At 37.7% G+C, this 13,053-nt stretch overlaps 1 pseudogene; it reads right to left on the bottom strand.

The window, feature by feature from the left end:
- Nucleotides 1–13,053, bottom strand: part of LOC127579617 (merlin-like) — a 97,523-nt pseudogene that overhangs the window by 53,583 nt on the left and 30,887 nt on the right.

Raw genomic sequence — 13,053 nt, 5'->3', positions numbered from 1 at the left:
TGTAATCATCAGTAAACATCCCCACTTCTGATCTTACGATGAAAGGAAGATCAATGATAAAGCACCTGAAGAAGATTGGGCCCAGGTCACTGCATTAAAAACTCTTCCCTCTCCCTTCAGCTTGAAAATTCTTTACCCTTCAAATTGCTCAGAGACCAAGGTGATAATGGTGTAGTGAGGACAAAGCACTTGGGGACCCGATGAATGAAAGGGAAGAGTCCATTTCCTTAAGTGTTCAGATTGAAGGACTGGGAATAAACAAGGAGTAAAGAAGGGGGAAATTAATTCATTCAAGTCAGGTTGAGTACTGAAAAAGAAATAAAAAGTGGAAAAGGAAAATTGCTTTAAGAAGAGAAAAGGTGGGGTGATAGGAGATACAAGGGTGAAATAATAAGACCTCTAACAATTAACTGCTTCCAAAGTGGAGTCTAAACAGGGGCAGTTACCTCCACAGTATGAACCCTTCCCTTTCTTGGCAGGAAAAGTTGAATGGTATTATAGGAATACGAGCCTTTATATTAACAAGGAAAGATTTTGGGGTGTCAGAAAGTGAGTCACTCATTCAGCCTCTGACCTGCTCTTGTAGTTGTGTTATTTTTGTCCCTTATCAATGGGGATCCCTAAAATATTGAAGGTGGAGGACTTGACAGTATTAATACCATTGAATGTCAAGGGAAAATGATTAGACCCTCTTTTTGGAGATAATCATTACCTGGTACTATTGTCAGGTCACTGCTCTTTGTGACTTATTAGCCCATTCCTAATGAAATCTGGGACTTGCTGGATGAAACCATGGATTGCTTCATTTGCTGAGGATTTTTAAATGAAACAAAGCATTGTACAATGATCAATGGACATCCCCCCTTCTGACCTTGCGATGGAAGCAATGTCGTGAAGTAGCTGAAGATGGTTGGGTCCAGTACACTGCATTAAGTGAATAACTGGGTCTGGGATGAATGATCTCTAACATAGTCAACCATCTTCTGAGTGATGGTCTGTGGAAGTCTGAAGGGTAAGTTTTTCATACAGAGCATGGTGAATTTCTGGAACGAGCTGCCAGAGGATGTACTAGATGTGAATACAATTACATTGTTTAAAAGGTGTTTGGACAGCTACTTAGACAGGAAAGATACAGACCTAATGCAGGCAAATGGGATTAGTGTAGATAGGCATCATGGTTGGCATGGTGGGCTGAAAGGGCCTCATTTCTGTGCTGTACGTTTCTATCCTTTCTTCCATGAGTTTTATTTACAATTAACATGCATATGTAACAGCTTTAGCAAGCTTACAAGCTATTTGAAGAACAGCTGCCTTTTTGACAATGGTAACAGAAAGGGAATGATAATCATCCAGGAATTTGTGGTGATTTACAACCCAGAAAAAAGTCTTGTCACTCCAAGCTGATCAATCATTTACACATTAATTGCAATTGCTGTTATTAAACTTTCCATCATAAAGTAAAATCTAGACCATTATTCTCTTTCTTGGTCACCTTGAAACAGTACCTGCTTTACAATATCCTGGTGTTTTAAACAACAACCACCACCACCAATACTTTGAACTTATAAAATCTCTTTGCTATCATTCCTTCGGCCTTTGCTATTCCATTGCTGACGAAATGACAAAAATAGAAAAATAAAGTTTTTAAAAAGTCATTGACAAACTCAACAGCTCATTCACAGTGCTAACACAGAAGCTATAGGCCAAACTGTCTTTTGTACATGATTCTATACTGGAGAGCACTGTATGCCAACTATGCTCAGACTTCTTTTAAAAGTTGCATCATATAAATAATTGAGCAAATTGCTAAGTTTTCTTTTCTTCCCCCCACTACATTAAAAAAACATCACAACACAGCTCAAAAATTGTGATACTGGATGTTACACTTCAAGCCACGAATGAAATAAAGTGAAACACTGACTTGAATTTCCTTTGAAATACATGCATTCTGCCCAGAAATAATAGGATGTTCAGGCCTCCCCAGTAAATGCAGAAATCTTAAACTTCTTGGCAAACTTCTTGTGTCAAGAAGCTTTAAAAGCTTTAGTACCAGATTAGATCCGATGTAGGAATAACAACTTTATTCATTCCAATGCAGAGACCTAGGTAACTATTAAGCAACATGGATTCTCTTGAATTAATGTGGTTTCTAAATTAGCAGTTCAGCATTGTTTTGTTTTCCTCAATTTAAAAAAATATAGCTTGATTAATTCTGCATTGTTATTCTGTTTCTGAATTATTCTGAATGTCAAATAATGGCCCCCAGTACACAATGATATTTATGCTCCAAAGGCTCTCTGCTGAGTAGGGCCTTGATGGGGACAGTCGCAATAGCATTTGCAGAGAAGTGCTCATTGGAGGACCTGCTTTATGAACTTGTAGACTCAGTGGTCATGTGAGCAATGAACCTGATAGCTCACTAACTGATAGAATACTCCAGGCCTATGTCAAGAAAACAAGTATAAGTTGCATCAAATTTTCTCTATCATGTCATCAAAATGTCAGAATTGCAAATGTGTAACTTCTATTAACTATACCAAACTGAAATATCTACTCACAGGCAGACTAGTATATACTGGCATCAACCCAACAATCTAAGCTGGCTAATTGGAGGTAATTCTGAAAGGAAGTTCACAAAACATACAATTGGGCTTGCCCCCAGCTTGGGTCTGGTAGCATTCCCCAGGACAGCCCATCTCCCTAAAAAGGAGAAGACAATGATGACGAGGTTTTCTTGGGGTGGGGTGGGGGTGCATGGAAATTTAACCAAGTACGAATGTGGGACTTTAATTCGAAAAGACTGGGAATTATGGGTTTGTGTCCTGCACCTGCAACCTTGTTTCATGAACTAGTGGTTACCTGAAATGAGAATTTACCTACACCTGAGGCAACATTTCAGACATTGATATTCTCAGGGGGAATTCTGTACGCACAAGCATTGTTCAAGCTACTTCTAGTCACACAGAGCACTGAAGTGTTGTTGCAGCACCTTGTGTGCTCTTAGCATAATCTTAATATAATCAGAGTACTATGGCCTTAACTATTCTTACAGCAGTGCCCCACTCTTGGGACACAATTCACTAATACTGAGCAAGATACAGGATGCAATACAGCAATGATGAAATAACTGGATTGGTAATCTAAAGAACATGTACCAGGACAATTGGAGAACTAACAATTTAGCTTTATTTTAAATTTTCAAATAAACACTGATAAATGCATAAATAACCATCAAGTTATTGGATTGCCAAGTGGAATGGTTTACAAGCTCACTTCCCCTTAGAAAAATGAAGTTCCTGACATCACCATGCTACAGCCAAAATAATTTAAAGATTTCTTTCCATCAAATCATAAGTAATTCAATTAGTTCACTTCATCAATTATACTCAAGGAAATATGCCTATCCAATGCAACCTATAAATTGAACCCTAGGAACAGGATGATAAAAGATAAGTCAATCTCCTGTGACATAGCACAAGTGAAGTCGAGCAAATTCAGAAAAAATGAACAATAGCTGGGATGTAAAAAAAGCTGATATGTAAAAGGATAAGGAAAAGAGCAAGGCAAGGTGTTTGTCAAAAGGTAGAGAAGGCAAAAAGAAAGGAAGAGAGAGGAAAGAAGTGAGAAAAAATATTGTTGAAAATGGAAATGAATGGAGTGATTGAAATGGAGGATTAGAGGACGAGTGAGCCAAGGGATGCAAGGAGGAACCTACCTTAGCATGGAGGGCACAATGGAACTGTATCTAGGACAAGGTTAATTGTCCTCCTTTTTCTTAGACCTTGCATTTCTTCTTGTGTATTCTGACAGATTTAGATTTAAAGGGTTCAATTAGGGAATATGATAGCTGGCCAAACTGCCACTCCTACATCCATGTACAGAAGTCAAGGATTACAATCAAAGTTGTGAAATACACAGGAGAGATCAAACATTAGGCATGTTACACATTGTCAGACATTGGAAGCAATGACTCGCGTATTTGATTAAGTTGTTCTGAGGAATTTTATTGTGAGATCATCCGAGGAAGTATTTGAACAATTCCTGACCGGAAGCCTAATGGCTATATTAAAGTCTGTTGGCTGAAATTTTAAATGCAACATAATTATTTGTTCCTTAACAGGTTAAGAACTACATGCTTACACATATGCTGCCTCTCATGGAGATGAAACCAGTTTCACTGCAGAGTTTGAACCTTATGGCAGAACTTTCAACATTATTGCCAATTATAGGTGGGAACAAGAGCTGCAGATGGGAGTTTGCAGCTTTAAAATGGATTTCCCAACAACAAAACCAATAGTGAAATTTTCAGTGCATATGGAGATGCTCTGCTGGACATTTCTAATATATCAGTGATATTGTCCGCCAGATCTGTGAACTGGAAAAAAAAGGAAGGTGTGAAAAGCAAACTGCTAATAAAAACTGGCATATAAAAATTAAATGCACGCAGTTGGACTTTCTACAAAGCAAGATCCTCTTATCCCATATTTGCACAATAATTTGCATTGAGTACCAAAATAAAAAAAAGTCTATTTAAAATAAAAATACTAGTAACTACTAAATCAGCGGCATTAGGGATTTTACAGATTAATATAGCATATATATTCAGGTTTAGGAAAAATATCTGCTAAACATGTAAAATCTTTATCTGTCAAGCAGAGAAGTTATTTAATAGAGAAATACCTATGCAGCACACAACAGCACAAAACAAACTAAGACATTGTTGGATTCTGTTTTGAGTAATTACTGCACAATGCAGAAACTCTTATGACAGGTAAAAGTACAAAGCGAAACAGTGATTTGAAAGGCTTATGGGGAATTGTTGGTCCCATGTAGAATAAAAATAGAAGCTAAAATATCAAACATTTTTACAAAGCTTTCAAAAGACATGGTTTGAAATATTCACATTAGGAAATTACAATAGGTTAGAATTTTTAAGACCAGGTATTCTGCTAACCAGTAGTTATGGGTTTAATTAAATGCATTCAAATTCTCAGATCTCATCTCAAATTAGTTAAAGATTCTCAGGATTTTTTAAGTGGGACATGTAAATAATTGAAATTCATGCCATCTCTGCATAAAATATGCTCACACAGAGATCCCAAAGTTTCAGTTTCACTAAGTTTTATCATTTTTCTTAAAATAAGCATACCCAAACACTAATTAATAATGAAACAACAGTAGGTCTCTAAACATGGCATACAAGATTGAAAATTTTCTTGAATATCTGCATATTTTAGCATTTTTCATAATCAATGGACCATGTTTATGTTATATAGTATGACATGGTGCCCCAAGTCAACAAATTAATGTAAAAAGAGGGCACTTTCATGGGATGAAAATGAGTTGTTGCATTCTAAACACAAACTCTAGTCATGGTGACACAATTTAAACATATCTAGCAAAAAAAAACTGCAATACAAATTAATCTGTGTCTCTCAAGACCACAGTAATTCACTTTTCAAACTGCTACACAAAACCAAGCAACAGGTTTTCAGAACTGTAGAGCAAATACTATTAACACAATCATATCTTTGGACCTATTTCTACTACCGTAGTTTGGTATTTTTAACTAACAGATGGTAAAATAATTTTCATTCAAAATAAAAAGAAAACTGAAATATTAATGTTTGATAATTTTTAATTTAATAATAAGCATATTTCTCTTCCCAATTATAGCAAGTGTCATAATATATAATAAAGGCCTGTTCTCTTCAGACTCCAGTCATGCCAAGCTGCCTTGCTGCTGGAATTTATGGGTCTCCTGTAACAAAAGCAACCCATCTCCATCCCTCTACTTCCCATGCTGCTGACTGATTTATGGACAATTCCAAGGAATGAGACAGCTCTTCACATAAAAGAACTTTCATACCATAGGCATCTTCTAAGCTGCTGAAAAAGCATTTGACAATCAAGCCAATTTACATATCACAGCTGTCTTAACCCATTTCAGTGCCACAGATTCATCATGGAATGGCTTCAGAACAATGCTGCAAAAGCCTTTGGCTGCTGCTTTTACTCCCATCTGCAGACAAGCTCAATAGGATATTAATCAGTTGCTCATACAGTTAACAAGTAGTGGTGTTCAGAGTCTGGTCACATTTTTCTATCCCAAGAGACTGAAATCACTTATCACATGGAGATTATATCAGGAATTTTCCTTCTTGTTATCACCAAGTAGACCATTATAGCTTATTTCATAACAAATCTAATGGGTTATGACTGAAAGCCATATTTACTGTGACCACATTTATTCTGTGGATTATGCCTCTAAATCTGTTTTATTCAGCTGAACAATTGCCAGTAACCTCTCTAACAGCAGCCTGTAAATAGCTGTTTATTACTCCCCAATGTTTAAAGTCAATGAGCTTTCAGAACAGATTCTTTGTGTATGATTTCCTATGCATATGGTGTCTGTTCAAATAAAAGCGGTTTGAACTTGCTACAAAATTCAGTGACACTAGCTCTCCCAACTGGTTCAAACTTGGAAAATCAGGGCCCAAGAATCAATGCTTGGCCCAAAAAGACTCTTACTGTTACCAGGCTGTTAACTGGGCTAGATTGCTCTGACTGAAGTCAAATCCAAGCAGTCTGCAGCCAGGTATTCAATAGTTAGGAGGGGTTCCATGCTTTTTCAAGTGCTGTTGGGGAAGCTGCAACAACCTCCCACTTCCCAAGTTCTATCTCAACGGAGTATGAGAATAAAGAGAATGGCACACTGCAGGCACTAAAGCTTTATACAAGAGTGACATATAGACATCTCACGGTCAATAATACATTCTATTGAAAATAAACATGACTTGTTTATTGCAAACGTTGGTCTTCATAATCTTACAAAGAAAGCATACATTGGGTTTAGGAGGCTGGGCATGGGTGAATCCCTTCACTATAAAAGGTTAAGAATACTCTTAAGTGGGAAATCAGGAGGGCAAAGAGAAGGTATGAGATAGATCTGGCAAGTAAGGGTAAGGAAAACCTCAAGAGGTTCTATAGCTAAGGGTGGCTAGGGAGAGAGTACATCCCCTAAGAGATCAGCAGGGCCTCTCTTAGCCTGCAGGAGACGGCTGGGATTTTTTAACAAATATTTCTCCTTAGTGTTTATCAAAAAGAAAATCATGGTTGCTCAAGAGATAAGGGAAACAAGTGGAGATGCGTTGCAGGACACTGGTGTTACCAGGGAGGAGGTACTTACAGCCTTACAGCACATCAAGGTGGATAAATACCATGGCCTGACCTAGTGCATTGTCAGACTATGTGAGAAGGTAGAGAAGAAATTGCAGAAGCCCTTATATTTGCTTCATCATTAGCCACTGGTGAAGTTCCTGAAGACTGGATGGTGGCTAATGTTATTCCATTGTTTAAGAGTAACAAGGACAAGCCAGGGAACTACAGGCTAGTCAGCCTGACATCAGTAGTGGGGAAGATACTGGAGGGAATTCTGAAGGATTGGATCCACCAGCATTTGGATAGACAGAGTCTGATTAAGAGGAGTCAGCATGGCTTTGTGTGTTTAAAATTGGGTTTGACGAACCTTTTAGAGTTTTTTTTGAAGAGGTAACCAAAAAGGTAGACGAGGGTAGGGCAGTGGATGTTATCTATTGGGACTTTGGCAAGACCTTCGACAAGGTCCTGCATAGTATGCTGGTCAGGGAGGTTAGGTCTCATGGAATCAAGGGAGAGCTATTTAGGTAGATTCAAAATTGGCTGAGGTAGGAAGCAGACTATGATGGTTGAAGGTTGTTTCTCAGAATGGAGGCCGGTGACTAGCGGTGTGCCACAGAGGTCAGTGTTGGGACCCTTGTTATTTGTTATTTATACAAATCATTTGGATGTGAATGCACAGGCTTGAACAGTAAGTTTGTGGATGACACAAAATTAGGAGGTGTTGTTGATAGTGAAGAAGGTTATTGTAGATTACAGGGGGATCTTGATCCATTAGGGAAGTGGACAGAGGAGTGGCAAATGGATTTCAATACAGTAACGTGTGAGGTGATGCATTTTGGAAAGTCAAACCAGTGTAAGACTTGTACTATAAGTGGTAAGGCACTAGGGTGTGTATTGGAACAGGGGGACCTAGGAGTCCAAGTGCATAGTTCATTGAAAGCAGTGTCACAGGTAGACAGGGTGGTGAAAAAGGCATTTAGCATGCTGGCCTTCATCAGTCAGGGCACTGAGTACAGGAGTTGGGACATTATGTTGCAGTTGTACAAGTTGTTGGTGAGGCTGCACTTGGAGTACTGTATACAGTTTTGGTCACGTTATAGGAAAGACATAGTTAAACTGGAAAGCATGCAGAAAAGATTTGTGATGATGTTGCCAGGACTAGAGAGCCTGAGTTATAGGGAGAGGTTGGCCAGGCTACGTCTTTTTCCTTGGAGTTTAGGAGAATGAACAATGACCCCAGAGGATTATAAAACTGTAAAGGGCATAGATAAGGTGGATGGTAGCAGTCTTTTCCCCAGGGTAGGGGGGTCTAAAACAGGGGGTATAGATTTAGGGAGAGAGGGAGAAGATTTACAAGGGACTTGAGAGGCAACTTTTTCCACGCAGAAGGTGGTGAGTATATGGGAACGAGCTGTCAGAGGAAGTGATTGAGGCAGGTACAATACTATCATTTAAGAAGCACTTGGATAGGTACATGCAGGGGCAAGGCTTAGAGGGATATGGGCTGAATGCAGGAAATTGGGACTTGATGGGTGGGCACTGTGGTCAGCATGGACTGGTTGGGTTAAAGGGCCTGTATCTGTGCTGTATTGCTCCATGACTTGAATGTAACAGGAATACCCATAAATCTGTACTGGCACTGTAGAGTCAAGATTGGATTGAATGGAAGAAGGGAGTGATGATGTTTTGGACAAAGGAGAAATTGTTCAGTAAAAAAAAAATCTTTCCTCTGTGTTACCGGCTTGCACCTTTGACAACTCTGCACTAATAAACCATGCTCTTCTCATATTTAATCTGGCTTATTCCATGATTCCATTTCCTCCTTCTGTAGCACTCCTGGTTGGATATCAAAATTATGTAGTAAACAGAGTAAAATAAAAAGATCTTGACTCAGTCTGGGCTGCAATTAAAGGTGTCCACTGAGATCTCCAGACAGTGAAACTGTTATTTCAGAAAACCAGAATGTTATCATTTGGCTTTCATTATGTTGATACTCCAGGTTTGTGCCAGGGTCTTCAGAGGAGTCACGAGCCATTTAGATAAGGAAAAGCCTGTGCCCATGTAGCCAGACCATTTGAAGCGAGGCAGGAAAGAGGATGAGTAGAGGAGGAGAGCATTATGAAATTGATAGGAAAGGCGGCAAGGACTCAGTTAAGTTGCTACACATGTGCAGCATTTGATTCCCTGCACCAGCATTAAATTATAAAAAATGAACAAATATCTAATTAAATGTAGGCACTACCTCAGAGACAGCCATGTATCCACTGATGCACTAATGTCACTAGAAGCCATTTGTAACATTTATAGCCATGGGTAACATGTTGCTTTTGCTGGTTTTGGACTTTATCTCTCACTCCATTAGGCAAACTTGTGTCTCCTTGTTATTCAGATGAAACAGTCCTGGTTTCCCCTCCACCCCACCTAAACTCAAAGTGTAAGAGCTTACAGTGAAACACTTCCACAAGGTACAAAAACATAAAACACTACAGCACAGGAACAGGCCCTTTGCCCCACCATGTCTGCACCAGCTATGATGCCAATATAAAAACTAATCCCACTTGTCTGCACAAGGTCTATATTTCTTTATTCCCTGTCTGTTCATGTATCTAAATGCTTCTTAAAAGCTGCTATCATATCTGCTTCTGCCATTTCCCAAACCTGATCCAAAAGCACCCCAACAAGCTAAACTAACTAAGCTGAGGTCCATATTGCTGGAAGCCAGGCTCCACTTGAAATTTGCTTCCTGATCATTCCCAACATGTTCCTGGGTGTGTTAAGGAAAATTTCAGGCGCAAAAAAGCACAACATTTCTCTTTTTAAAAAAAGGATCTCAATTCAAGGGCAAGACATTTATTGTTTGGCTTTACTTTAGGAGCCTTAAGTATGGCACTTCTCTTGTGCAGAGTGCCATGGACAACAATCAAGTGCATGAATCAATATGGCACTACATGCACTTATTGGGTAGAACATCACACCACTACCATGTTGATCACTTTGCACTAAAATGGACTTTTTGTTCTTAATTGTGTTCTTTCTTGTAAAAATGGTGTTCAATTCATGGTTAATTTGTGTTTTTCTTGTGAATGTTACTTATCTGATGCTATGTGCCTGTGATGCTGCTGCAAGTAAGTTTTTCATTGCACTTGTGCATATGACAATAAACTCGATTTTGATTTTTATCTTGTATCCCAATAGTGCACAGGTTGCTTCACTACTTCCCCTATTTCCTTCCCTTCTATTTTTAAATCAGTTGCCATTCTGTAGCTCAGTGAACACAATACTTATAAGATTAGCTTATTTTTGTTCTGTCCATTTTGTAGAAACTGTTTCCCTATGGCAGCTGTTTAATTCATTTCACTTTACTCAAGGGAAAATAAAAAGCAATTTATTCATGTTCTTTGCAAAGATGGTCTTAATTGCTTCAAACACTAAAGGTTATTCTTTAAATAAATGCTGCCAAGACAAATCAATAAATAAACAAGCATAATTGCATTTTGGTTGTTTTGGAATGTTATTGCATGTTTCTGCCTTGAAAAGGGTGAATGTCAAAAGATTCTGTAGTATTTTTCATGCCAAGTAACTGCACAAGTATATATTTGAAAATAAGGAGAAAAATGCATTTATAATTTTAAGATCTACAAACTTATGAGTTATTATTCATTTCAAGACATTCAGCTCCAAATTCCAGAACTCCAGAAGTCATTTAAACTTGTGCAATAAAACCTCTCCATGCAATAAAATTATACTTTAGGTAAATGTTTGCACTTAGCAATGTGAATAGTGTAATCGTGGGGGAGAACTCTTTCCCATGTTTTACAACTTATATTAAGAACTTGAAGGTCAGGAGCAGTACTGTTTGGATGAAGAATTGCAACATTGAAAAGATGCTTTCTATAATATATAATTATATCATATTTATGTTTTTCTAAATGAATAGATATCTGAATTCAATAACCAGAGCTTATGTCAAGCTCACAAGTGCTTCAGCTGCTACACCAGTCATGGTTACACGCAAGACCAGGGCAGAGACTATGGAACAAGCATGAAAGATGGGGTACAAGCAGACATTAGTACAGAAATTAATATACTGAGAAGCCTAGAGTTGAACATGGGAGAATGTCCACAGGGAGCATAGCAGAAATGTGGTTATCTGCTGCAAGGGTAATTTGAATGTCTGCATTTGACAACCAATTTGAGGCCGACTGTGGAAGGAAGCAGTGAAGCATAGAGTTTGTGACAGAGAGATGGGCAGAGTGGGGAATGGGAGGGGGCAATTATCACTGTAGTTGCATGTTAAAGATTTTCCCTATTCTGAAATAAATCCAATTATTTTTTGGTGTAATGTTGGTAAAATTGGTAACTGACAAAAAAAAGAATCAGGGAAGGAAGGATTTGTGTAACAAAATGACGAATAATGTAGGAAGGATATTAGCTAATGAGAAAGCACATTTAAATATCTCATTAACAATGGAAGAAAATAAATGAAAACTCAAAATGCATAGGAATCATGTTCATAACATTTAAAATTATAGATTTAGCAACCAATAAGTGTTTTAAAACTCAAGATAGAGAAGTTGGGGAGGGGATAAGAGAACAGGTGGAAAAAAAGATCTGTGATAGGGTAGAAGAGATTAAAGGACAAAATAGGTGATTTAAAGTCAAAGAAGCTAAAACTGGGAAAAAAATATAATCTGCATTTAAATCTCCTCTAGACTATCTAAAATTATTGGAAGAAAGTGGAATGACAGTGAAAGAAGTGGAGTTAGGGAAAGAGGAGACAGTCCAAGGAGGTATATCTCATGGTCTATTCCCATTTTCTGCATTGTAAAACTTGCTTCACCTCTAAAGATTCACCATTCTGATGAATAATCAATGACCTGAAATGTTAACCCTGCTTCTCTCTCCCTAGGTGTCGGCTGACCTGCTGAATATTTCCTATGCTTTATATTTTTATTTCAGATTTCCAGCATTGGCTGCATTTTGCATTTGATTAATTGCTAAATGTTTCAAATGAGTATTTGGCTTCTCTCATATTCTATTTTAATTTGCTAGTACTTTTTAAATCATATTTAATATTTTTGTACTTAAGTGAATACCTTGGCTTGAACAGCATAGGAAGCCAAAAGAACTGAAGTTTCTGGTGGACAATATATTTCTTCTTCCAAGATCCATTTCTTGACCTGGGAAAGAAACAGCAAATAATGATAGTTGTGAAGTATTTACATTAATTCTTCAGACAAATTTAATAATTTTTATTCAAATACAATTTTTCATGATGCATCCATTTCGTTCAGTAAGTTTACAGAATAAAAAAAAGTACTTTTTGACCACAGCAAATAAAATAGTTGAATAAGACAAAAAGGAGGCAGATGAGGTTGGTTTGTTGATAAATCATACAGCAAAACAACATTAGAGAACTTCCTCAGAAGTTGGTGCTGGGTCCCTACTTATTTTTTGTGGGCAAATCTCTCCCAAATTAGAAGTTAATTAAAAGCAAGCTTAAGGGTGGAAATCTGTCTGCCCACTATGTTTGCAAAACAAATTGCAAGCAATCAAATGCCAATTATTTTCTGCAATTTCATGTGTAATTAAATGAATATTTGTTTAAAAAGCAATTCAGCATCCCCAACCTAAACTTTCCTTGATTTTGGAATTATGTGCACGCCACTGTTAGAGAAAGGCATTAATTCTAAGTTGTGTCTTGGCCTCAAGTGCCCCATATAAGAGAAAGGCAATTGATTTACAGATATTAAAAATACTGCTTTAAACAGTAAACTTGCAGATGACAAAATTCAAGAAGGGATCTTGTTAAAGCTGCCAGAGGGATAACTGTGATTTTGAGAATGAAATTACACTCCAGATAATAGAGTATATGCAAACCCATAAATAACA

Source organism: Pristis pectinata, chromosome 17 (assembly GCF_009764475.1).
Source record: "Pristis pectinata isolate sPriPec2 chromosome 17, sPriPec2.1.pri, whole genome shotgun sequence".
NCBI lineage: Eukaryota > Metazoa > Chordata > Chondrichthyes > Rhinopristiformes > Pristidae > Pristis > Pristis pectinata.
Note: the sequence above shows the minus strand (reverse complement) of the source record. Positions and strands in the feature narration are given on the sequence as shown.